The sequence below is a fragment of the Cibotium barometz genome, chromosome 34 (assembly GCF_041138505.1).
Source record: "Cibotium barometz isolate CiBa-2024 chromosome 34, ASM4113850v1, whole genome shotgun sequence".
Lineage (NCBI taxonomy): Eukaryota > Viridiplantae > Streptophyta > Polypodiopsida > Cyatheales > Cibotiaceae > Cibotium > Cibotium barometz.
The window spans coordinates 42,324,486-42,333,411 of record NC_141079.1 but is presented as its reverse complement, the minus strand read 5'-3'; positions in this window follow the sequence as shown (position 1 = coordinate 42,333,411).

The following is an 8,926-nucleotide window of genomic DNA, read 5'->3' as shown; positions in this document are numbered from 1 at the left end:
TCTATATATTCATCTTCATAGAATGATGTTGCCACAAAGGGTCGCTTCTTGTTTGTTGAGCTAAAATGTGCACAAATTTCTGAGGGAGAAGCAATTTTTAGATGTAGACTATCATGTATCATAACCATATGCCCAGCTAGATCTCCAAAGGCCTACAGTTCTAAATCACTCCCCTTCGCATAGAACAATCCAAGATTTTGAGTGCCTTGTAAGTATCTGAAGATATGTTTAACTACGTGCCAAAGCTTAGTACCTTAGTAATGTATGAACTTTGAAAGTTGTGACATACCATACTAGATTTCTAGCTATGAGTTACACAAATAGAATAGGCATCCAATAACTTGATCATATATGGTTATGTTGAGTGAGTCATCGACATCGTATAGACTAAGTGTTACACCAGGTTCCATTGGTGTAGAGGTTAGTTTGCAACTTTCCATATTGAACCTCTTAAGTATTGCCTTGATGTAATTTAACTGCTTAATGACTATACTATCTTGCTCTATAAACTACATACCCAAGTAGTAGTGTAAAAGACCAAAATCTAAGATCTCAAAATTTGAGGCAAGGTCAACCTTGAGAACTATAATGAAATCCTCATTGGTGCATGTCACCAGCATGTCATCTACATAGAGAGTCCACATAGAATGATGTAAGGTTCCTCTCTTCTAAAATGGGAGAAACACTTAAGATAGTCCACTAAGTCTTATCTTAAGATAGTCCACTAAGTCTTATCTTGGGAAAAATTTCCTATTCATTGACACCTTGACCCTGTAGATACTAGAGATTCAAGGATACGATTCATAGGTATGACCTAGTTCTATCCCGCAGGGGGAGCGTGATTTTCTAAACATCAAATCACCCATAGGGCAATTGATCATAAATTGGGCAACTACTAGACTTGATTTCTAGAGACAACGCTTTTTTCCTCATCTTATGCAAGGCACAGCCGCTGGCCTAGTCTTCTAGAATAGAGTTGCCCAAGAACCTAATTATCTAGTGTAGGGCTTTCACTTAATCTGTTGGAAAGCTACCCGACTAATCGGGTCCACCCATCCGTAGGATGGTGCCATCGGGGCATTCCATCCTCCCACTTTCCACCCTCCTCATGCATCAATTTGTTTTCTAATTAATCCTACCACACTGTTTGACATAAATAAACATATTCCTTAATTAAGGTCCTTTTCACAAGGTTTGTTAAAATAGCCTTTTTACACAATGCAATCATGCCAAAGACAAGATATATTTATATAAAAAGTTTATACATGAGTCAATTCCATATAAGCCAAACTGGCTCTCTTATTATTTCCTTTTATTCTGCCGATGATCTAGAATTCGGCCTTCCAGCCTCTACATGCTGGGCAAAACCCTACGGGACCATACACCTCTTCTGGCGAGGACTCAAGCCGGCCTGTCTCCCTCTCAGGCTCCATCGCTCGATCCTCCCGTCCCTCAGAGGGATGTCTGCACACTAGGGTGGGCTTATTTACCGCACTAGCCTGGGCTCTCCAGAACTAGGCAGCCTCATAATCTCTTGCCTCAATCGGTGATCCTTATTCTCCCAAAGGTATGAGGGATACCTTGGGTCATTCCCGGGCTTTGCTAACGACGCCGCCCGGCTACACAAGCACGGAACGGAGTTAGCGTTGAAGCCAAAAAAAATCTTGAATTCTAAAGATAACAACTTCAAAGCAATTTATTTAAATAGAGCATTCACAATTCGTGAAGATAACAATTTCAATGCAATTTATCGACGAATACAGCATCACATAATTCGCAACTTCATACAATTTTTATGTCGTCATTTTAAAAGGAAAAGATACCATTCATTAACACTAATTTAAGGAAAATCTTTTCTTTTAAAAAATTAACCAAGCTAACCTGGCCACCATTTCCTTGAGGAGCTTGAAAAGGGAGGGCTGGAGCCGCGTGGGGGCATCTTCCCCCATCTCGTTGTTATGTGCTCCTCTTGAGGCGATATTTTGACGTCTCCGAGAAGAGGCCATCTTAGGTGTCACCTTGTAGAGCTCGCTGCTGCTGCGATCGAAACGCTTTAGTCGGATCTGAATTTTGAGCTCGTTTGCTCACCGTATGAGCAAAAGAGTATGACGCACGAACCCTTGCTTAAGGCAAAAAAACCCTTATTAAAGTCTCTGCAAATGGGGGGGGATTGTGAGATGTCCTTAAGGCTAAAAACGTGGAGAGGGCTGTGAGGGGCTGCTGTAAATCTCTTCACACCAGGGAGGAGGGAGGGGAGAGAAGAGTTAAGGACACTGGTGGCTCCTAGCAAGAGGGGGATGGAGGAAAATTGGCTTATCAAAAAAGAGGCAAATGAGGGGGTGTGAGAGGGGTGGCTGCAAGGGCGGCTGTACTGCAGCAAGTACACTACATAGGGACGGACGGCGGTACAACAGGGCATACGCTACATAGAAATGCGTGCTGCCTGTGGAGCACCCCGGGTGTTTATATAGCTGAGGGGTATGGGTATGGGCGCTGCACAAAGCAAGGACGAAAGGACAGTGTACCTTCAAAGGCTATGGATCAGTGGCCTGCATGGACCTAGGGGAAAGGTACGGTGTCGGTTGTCCGAGAAAGGAGTGGTACGCATGTACCTTATCTGGCCTGGGGCAGCATGGGTGTCCACGTAAGGGTACGTGTGGACCATACAGTGGGCGGTCGTCCTTTGGTTCTTGGGCGACCATCGTACGGGCACCCTAGTTAGTGTGTACGGCCCAAATTTTGGGGCGGGATACCCAAATTTGGGACGCTCGCCTCGATTTGCGTGCCGGATCCCGCCTTGGGGAGCGAAATTTTTTTTTGTCCGGGAGGTTCTCCTGGTCGTAGGGGTTCAGACCATTCATCAATCGGACGCCTGGTCGTGCATTTATTAAGGTTTAAAGGTCGCCGTTTTTAACTAAAATGATTGAAATTTGCGTATAGGCTTGATCCGGTGTCCGTTTTGGATGCTGTAAAATCCTATATTAGGGTAAAATCGCACACAGATTCCAAATTTGGACTCAGAATTTGAAGATTCTAAGTAGAAATGACTCAAATAATAAAATCATTGATTTTTATATCATAAAAACTCATAATTACATGGACATTTCTTTATTAGTGAAGATGGGTATGTTACATCCTTCCCCCCTTAAAGAAATCGAGATGTCCTCATCTTGTCATGAATTGGGGATAATCCTTTAAGAGTGTAGCTTCATCTTCCCAAGTTGCATCCTCTTCAGGGTAATCTTTCCTCTGTACTAGATGTTCTACAAGAGTTCTATTTCGGAGTTGCCTCTCCCTAGAATCTATGATGCTACTGGGCTGTAATTCAAGGACTCCTTGAGTAGGGATTACAACTTGTTCATCATCAAGAATATGATCGAGACTCGAGACATATGGTTTTAACAAACTTACATGAAATACATTATGGACTTTGATATGGGCTGGGAGTTGGAGTTTATAGGCACTTTTACCTAGACACTTGATAACTGTATAGGGACCACAATACCTAGGACTGAGCTTCTTATATTTCCCAAGTGATAGAGAACTTCGTTTGGGTCGCACTCGTAGAAGAACTCTGTCTCCTTCCTTGAAGATCCTTTCAGACCTCTTGTTGTCAGCATAATGCTTTTGTCGATCTTAGGCAGCTTTAATATCCTTTTGGATTGCCTTGGTTTGTTCCTCCATCTCTTCGAGCATTTTCCTGGATGCCTCAACTCTTATGGTCGAATCAGAGAAATTTAGAGAAGCATTCTTGCCCATAGAGTGCTTTGAACGGTGACATTCCTATGCTTTGACGATAAGATGTATTGTAGGCAAATTCTACCAGAGGAAGGTATTGAATCCACCTTCTTAGTTCTCGTCCACAGTATGCTCTAAGAATGTCTTCAATTACTTAATTGACTCTCTCAGTCTGGCCATCGGTCTCTGGATGATAAGCTAAAGCAAAGTTGAGTTCCCAGGGCTTGAAATAAAGACTGCCAAAATTTTGAAGTGAAGTCAGAATCCCGATCACTTACTATCCTTTTTGGGAGACCATGAAGTTTGAGGACTTCCTTGATGAATATTCGAGCAACATCAGAAGCTTTGAAAGTCTTCTTTGCTGGTATAAGGTGAGCTACTTTGGTAAGTAAGTCCACTACTACTAGAGTGGAGTCATATCCTCCTTGAACAATGGGGAGACTTGTGACAAAATCCATACTAATGCACTCCCACTTCATTTGGGGAATATCTAAGGGTTGAAGTTTTCCAGGCATCTTGACCCTTTCAGCTTTGATCCTTTGGCATGAGAGACATTGCTTCAAGTACTAAAGCACATCATTTTTCAAGCCTGCCCAATGAAAGCTCCTTCTTACATCATTTAATGTTTTTGCATAGCTTGGGTGTCCTACAGAGCAGGGCTATCATGAGCTTCATGGAGGATTAGTTTCTTTAAAGCAGGATCCTTAGGGATACATAGCCTGTGATTGAAGTAGAGGCCTCCTTCATGAGTGGAGTATCCCTTGATTAGATTCTTCTCTTTCTCTGAATGTCCCCCTTCTTCTACTAACTTTATCATCCTCTGATAATCTGGATCATGAGATGAGACTTCTTCCACCTTGACCAGTATGGGATTATTTGGCATTGAAATTGCACTCAAGAAAGATTTGCGACTAAGTGCATCTACTACCACATTATCTTTCCCAGGGCGGAATTTGATGTCGAAGTCATATTCTTGTAAAATTTCAATCCATATCCTTTGCCGCATGTTGAGGTTAGGCTGGGTGAAGATCCACTTTAGACTTTTGTGGTCAGTTACAAGCTGGAACTTGCCCCCTAAGAGATAATGTCTCCATAATTTAAGGCAATGAACAACTGCTAAGAGCTCCAAATCATGGGTGGCATAGTTTGCTTCATATTGCTTCTACTTGCGGGAAGTATAAGCGACTGGTCTTCCTTCTTGGCCTAAGACACCACCAAGTGCTAGACTACTAGCATCAGTAACCACTTCAAATTCCTTGGCAAAATCAGGAAGTTTCAGGACTGGGGCAGAAGTGATAATGACCTTGAGCTGATCAAAACTGTTTTGATGGATTGGCAGCCACACTATTTTGCAATCCTTCTTAAGAAGATCCGTCAAAGGTGCAGCTACCAAGGCATAATCTTTGATAAAAATCCTATACCATCCCGTGATTCCCAAAAACCCACGAACTTCACGAACTGATTTAGGGGGTGGCCATTCTAGAATATCCTTGACCTTGGCGGGGTCTACTGAGATGCCATCTTTGGAGATGATGAATCCAAGATACTCAATTTGATGAGTAAAGAAGGTACATTTGCTTTTCTTGGCATAGAGTTTGTGTCTGCGCAGCAATTGCAGAACTCTATGCACATGCTCCTCATGCTCTTCCATTGATTTGGAGTAGATTAAGATGTCATCAAAGAAAACAAGCACAAATTCATCCAAGTAAGGACGGAATATATCTTGCATTAGGCGGTTGAAGGTTGCAGGAGCATTGGTTAACCCGAATGACATTACAGTAAACTCATAGTGGCCATAACGGGTCTTGAAGGCTGTTTTGGGTATATCTGCTTCCTTGACTTTGATCTGATAATAACCAGACCTCAAATCTATTTTTGAGAAGACTTTGGTCCCATGAAGCCTGTCAAGAAGTTCGTCGATGCGAGGGATAGAATACTTATTCTTGATAGTGACTTGATTTAGCCCTCGATAATCTATGCAGAGGCGGAGAGTCCCATCCTTCTTTTTTTGGAAAAGAACAGGTGCTTCCCAAGGAGAGCTACTGGGGCGTACAAATCCTTGTTCAATGAGTTGGGAAAGTTGCTCCTTAAGTTCAATGGCTTCAGGCAGGGACATTTTATAGGGAGTTTTTGAGACGGGTTGAGCTCCAGGGATCACCTCGATTTCATGGTCGACTTCTCGAGGAGGCGGTAACCCTGTAAGCTCGTCAAGAAAGATATCAGAGAATTCTTGGAGCCAAGAGAATTCTTGGAGCCAAGAGAATTCTTGGAGCCAAGAGGGTTCTGTCTCCATACTAGGTTCAATGACTTTGTTGAGTTTGACTAAGAAAACTTGTTGACCCTTACGTGTTCCCTTGAGAAGATGTTTTGCCTTGACTACCCTAGATTTAGGTTTCCCTGTGATCCCCTGAACAGATATTACTTGGCCATGCTCATTTTCAAAAGTGATACTCCCCTGGTTACAATGAATGCTAGCTTTGTTTGCAATTAACCAATCCATCCCAAGGATTCCATCATAAATTCCTAGTGGCAAGACTCTAAAGTGGCCATGAGTTTGCTCATTACCCAGCTCAAAATCAAGGTTCCCTATAGAGTGGCGAGATACTACTTCTTTCCCACTAGCTAACTCTACAATCATTTTTCTAGCTATTTTTTGACTCAAGTTTAATTTTTGCAAGCACCTAGGAGAAAGGAATGAATGGGTACTGCCACATGGCTTACCGTGATGAGTGGCAGGGGTTTGGATTACACCAAATTGTTTATTCGGACCTTGGTGTTCTACTGCCGCATGGACGGTGGTGCGCTCTTCTTCAGCCGTTTCCAAGGTCGGTTCTTCACTTATAACACAGGCAGTCCTAGCAACTGCTCCTCCGCGACCTCTGCCACGGCCACTGCCTCTTGCACCTTGGTGGATAGGGGTTCCACGGCCTTGATTTCCTCTGCTACTTAGGGAAATGATGTTGCCATCTTGGGACAGTTGACTCTAAAGTGTCCCGGCTCATTGCACTCAAAACACAGAGGGCCTTCTCTGGAAGAAGCAGCATACGAGCGGGGGACAAAAGAGTTGCCTTGTCGCCCTCTGTTGTAGTAGGGGAAATTCTGTTGAGGTTTCTTGTAGGGTTGATCTTTAAGATTTGCCTCAGGGGGGTAAGATCTCTTTTGATTCTTTGGTTTGTTAGCCTTCATTTCTTTCACAAGGGGCTTTGCTCGTATGAGAGCATCCTGTAATGTGCTTGGCCTCATTGCTTCAAGGCGGGAATCTAGGGGTTCATTTAGCCCTTGGCAGAAACGAGCCACTTGCTGGGAAGTAGTCATAGCTGGGGCATACTTCCGAAGGGTGATAAATTTGGAATAGTAGTCCTCAAGAGTTAAGCTGCATTGCCTAAGACTAAAAAACTCATTCATCTTTATGGATTCATGGGATGGAGGAAGATATCTTTCCTTCACTGCCTGCTTGATGTCTTCCCACGTTTGAGAATGCTCGGTGACTTCCTTGTCACGGAACCACTGTTTCCACTAGAGTTTAGCATCTCCGATGAGGCGAAACCGTGCGAGCATAGACTGATTTGCTACTCCAGTACTGGCACAGCAGAGAAATAATCGTCCATCGCCTCAATCCAGACTTCAGCATCCTTTTCAATCTTTGAACCTTCTCCTTTAAAGGAGGGAGGTTGCATTTGCTTAAGCAGGAGCTTCTTCTCCTGGGTACCGGTATAAAGCACATTGGGAAGTGGAGGGTGGTCGTCTTGGCCATTGTAAAAACAATTTTAAGATTACAAGATTCATATTTGCACAATGCTTATTTTTGGAGAGTAAAACATTGAAATTATTTTATTTCCAAATATTTACAAGGATAAGTTTTATTACAAAGATCTGAGACTAATATAATTAGTCTTATTTGACATCAAGGGAAATTCCTAGGCTTGACTATGACATAAGGGTAGAGCGATCCACATAGGTGAAATATGGGGGTTCCGCTATAGTTTCTAAGACTCTAAAAACTGAGGTAAGGGTGGTAAACTCTGGATTGGGGTAGATCCCAACACCGCTACTCTATCAGCAGGTAAGACCTGCATCACTTTGTCATACACCAAGTGATCCTGAGGTATGTGAACCCCATCTATAGTCACAACGGCGTCGGCCCTGGGGGTACCGACGACGAACCAAAATAAGCGGATCATCTTCAGCTTCTCAATCCAACGAATCCGCTTAAGGTCGGTGGTGAGGTTCCCAATTTGATCTGCTCGGATGAAGAAGTATCTCGGCCCACGACTCTAGAAATCTCTACCCCATCCTCTTTGAATACGAGAGAAATGATGAAGGGATATCTTCTCTAATATCTGCACCATGGTGTCGCGGAACTCGAAATTCGAGGAGTGACTAGCAGTCTCGAAGATGCATTGGAAAACTAGAAACTTGGAGTAGGCATCTTCCTCTTCCTACAATCATTCAAACATCAATTCAACTTATTTGTTTTAGTAGGATGTTTTTACTAGTTAGCATTATGTTAGGTAAAACATTTATTACAAAACAGCCCTTAAATGGCAATTCCTAGGAGCTAAACTCGCTCTGATACCAATTGAAGGGTTCCTCTCTTCTAAAATGGGAGAAACACTTAAGATAGTCCACTAAGTCTTATCTTGGGAAAAATTTTCTATTCATCGACACCTTGACCCTGTAGAGATTCAAGGATACGATTCATAGGTATAACCTAGTTCTATCCCGTAGGGGGAGCGTGATTTTCTAAACATCAAATCACAATTGATCATAAATCGGGCAACTACTAGACTTGATTTCTAGAGACAACACTTTTTTCCTCATCTTATGCAAGGCACAGCCCGCTGGCCTAGTCTTCTAGAATAGAGTTGCCCAAGAACCTAATTATCTAGCGTAGGGCTTTCACTTAATCTGTTGGAAAGCTACCCGACTAATCGGGTCCACCCGTCTCTATAGGATGGTGCCGTCGGGGCATTCCATCCTCCCACTTTCCACCCTACTCACGCATCAATTTGTTTCTAATTAATCCTACTACACTGTTTGACATAAATAAACATATTCCTTAATTAAGGCCCTTTTTACAAGGTTTGTTAAAATAGCCTTTTTACACAATGCAATCATGCCAAAGACAAGATATATTTATATAAAAAGTTTATACATGAGTCAATTCCATATAAGCCAAACTGGCTCT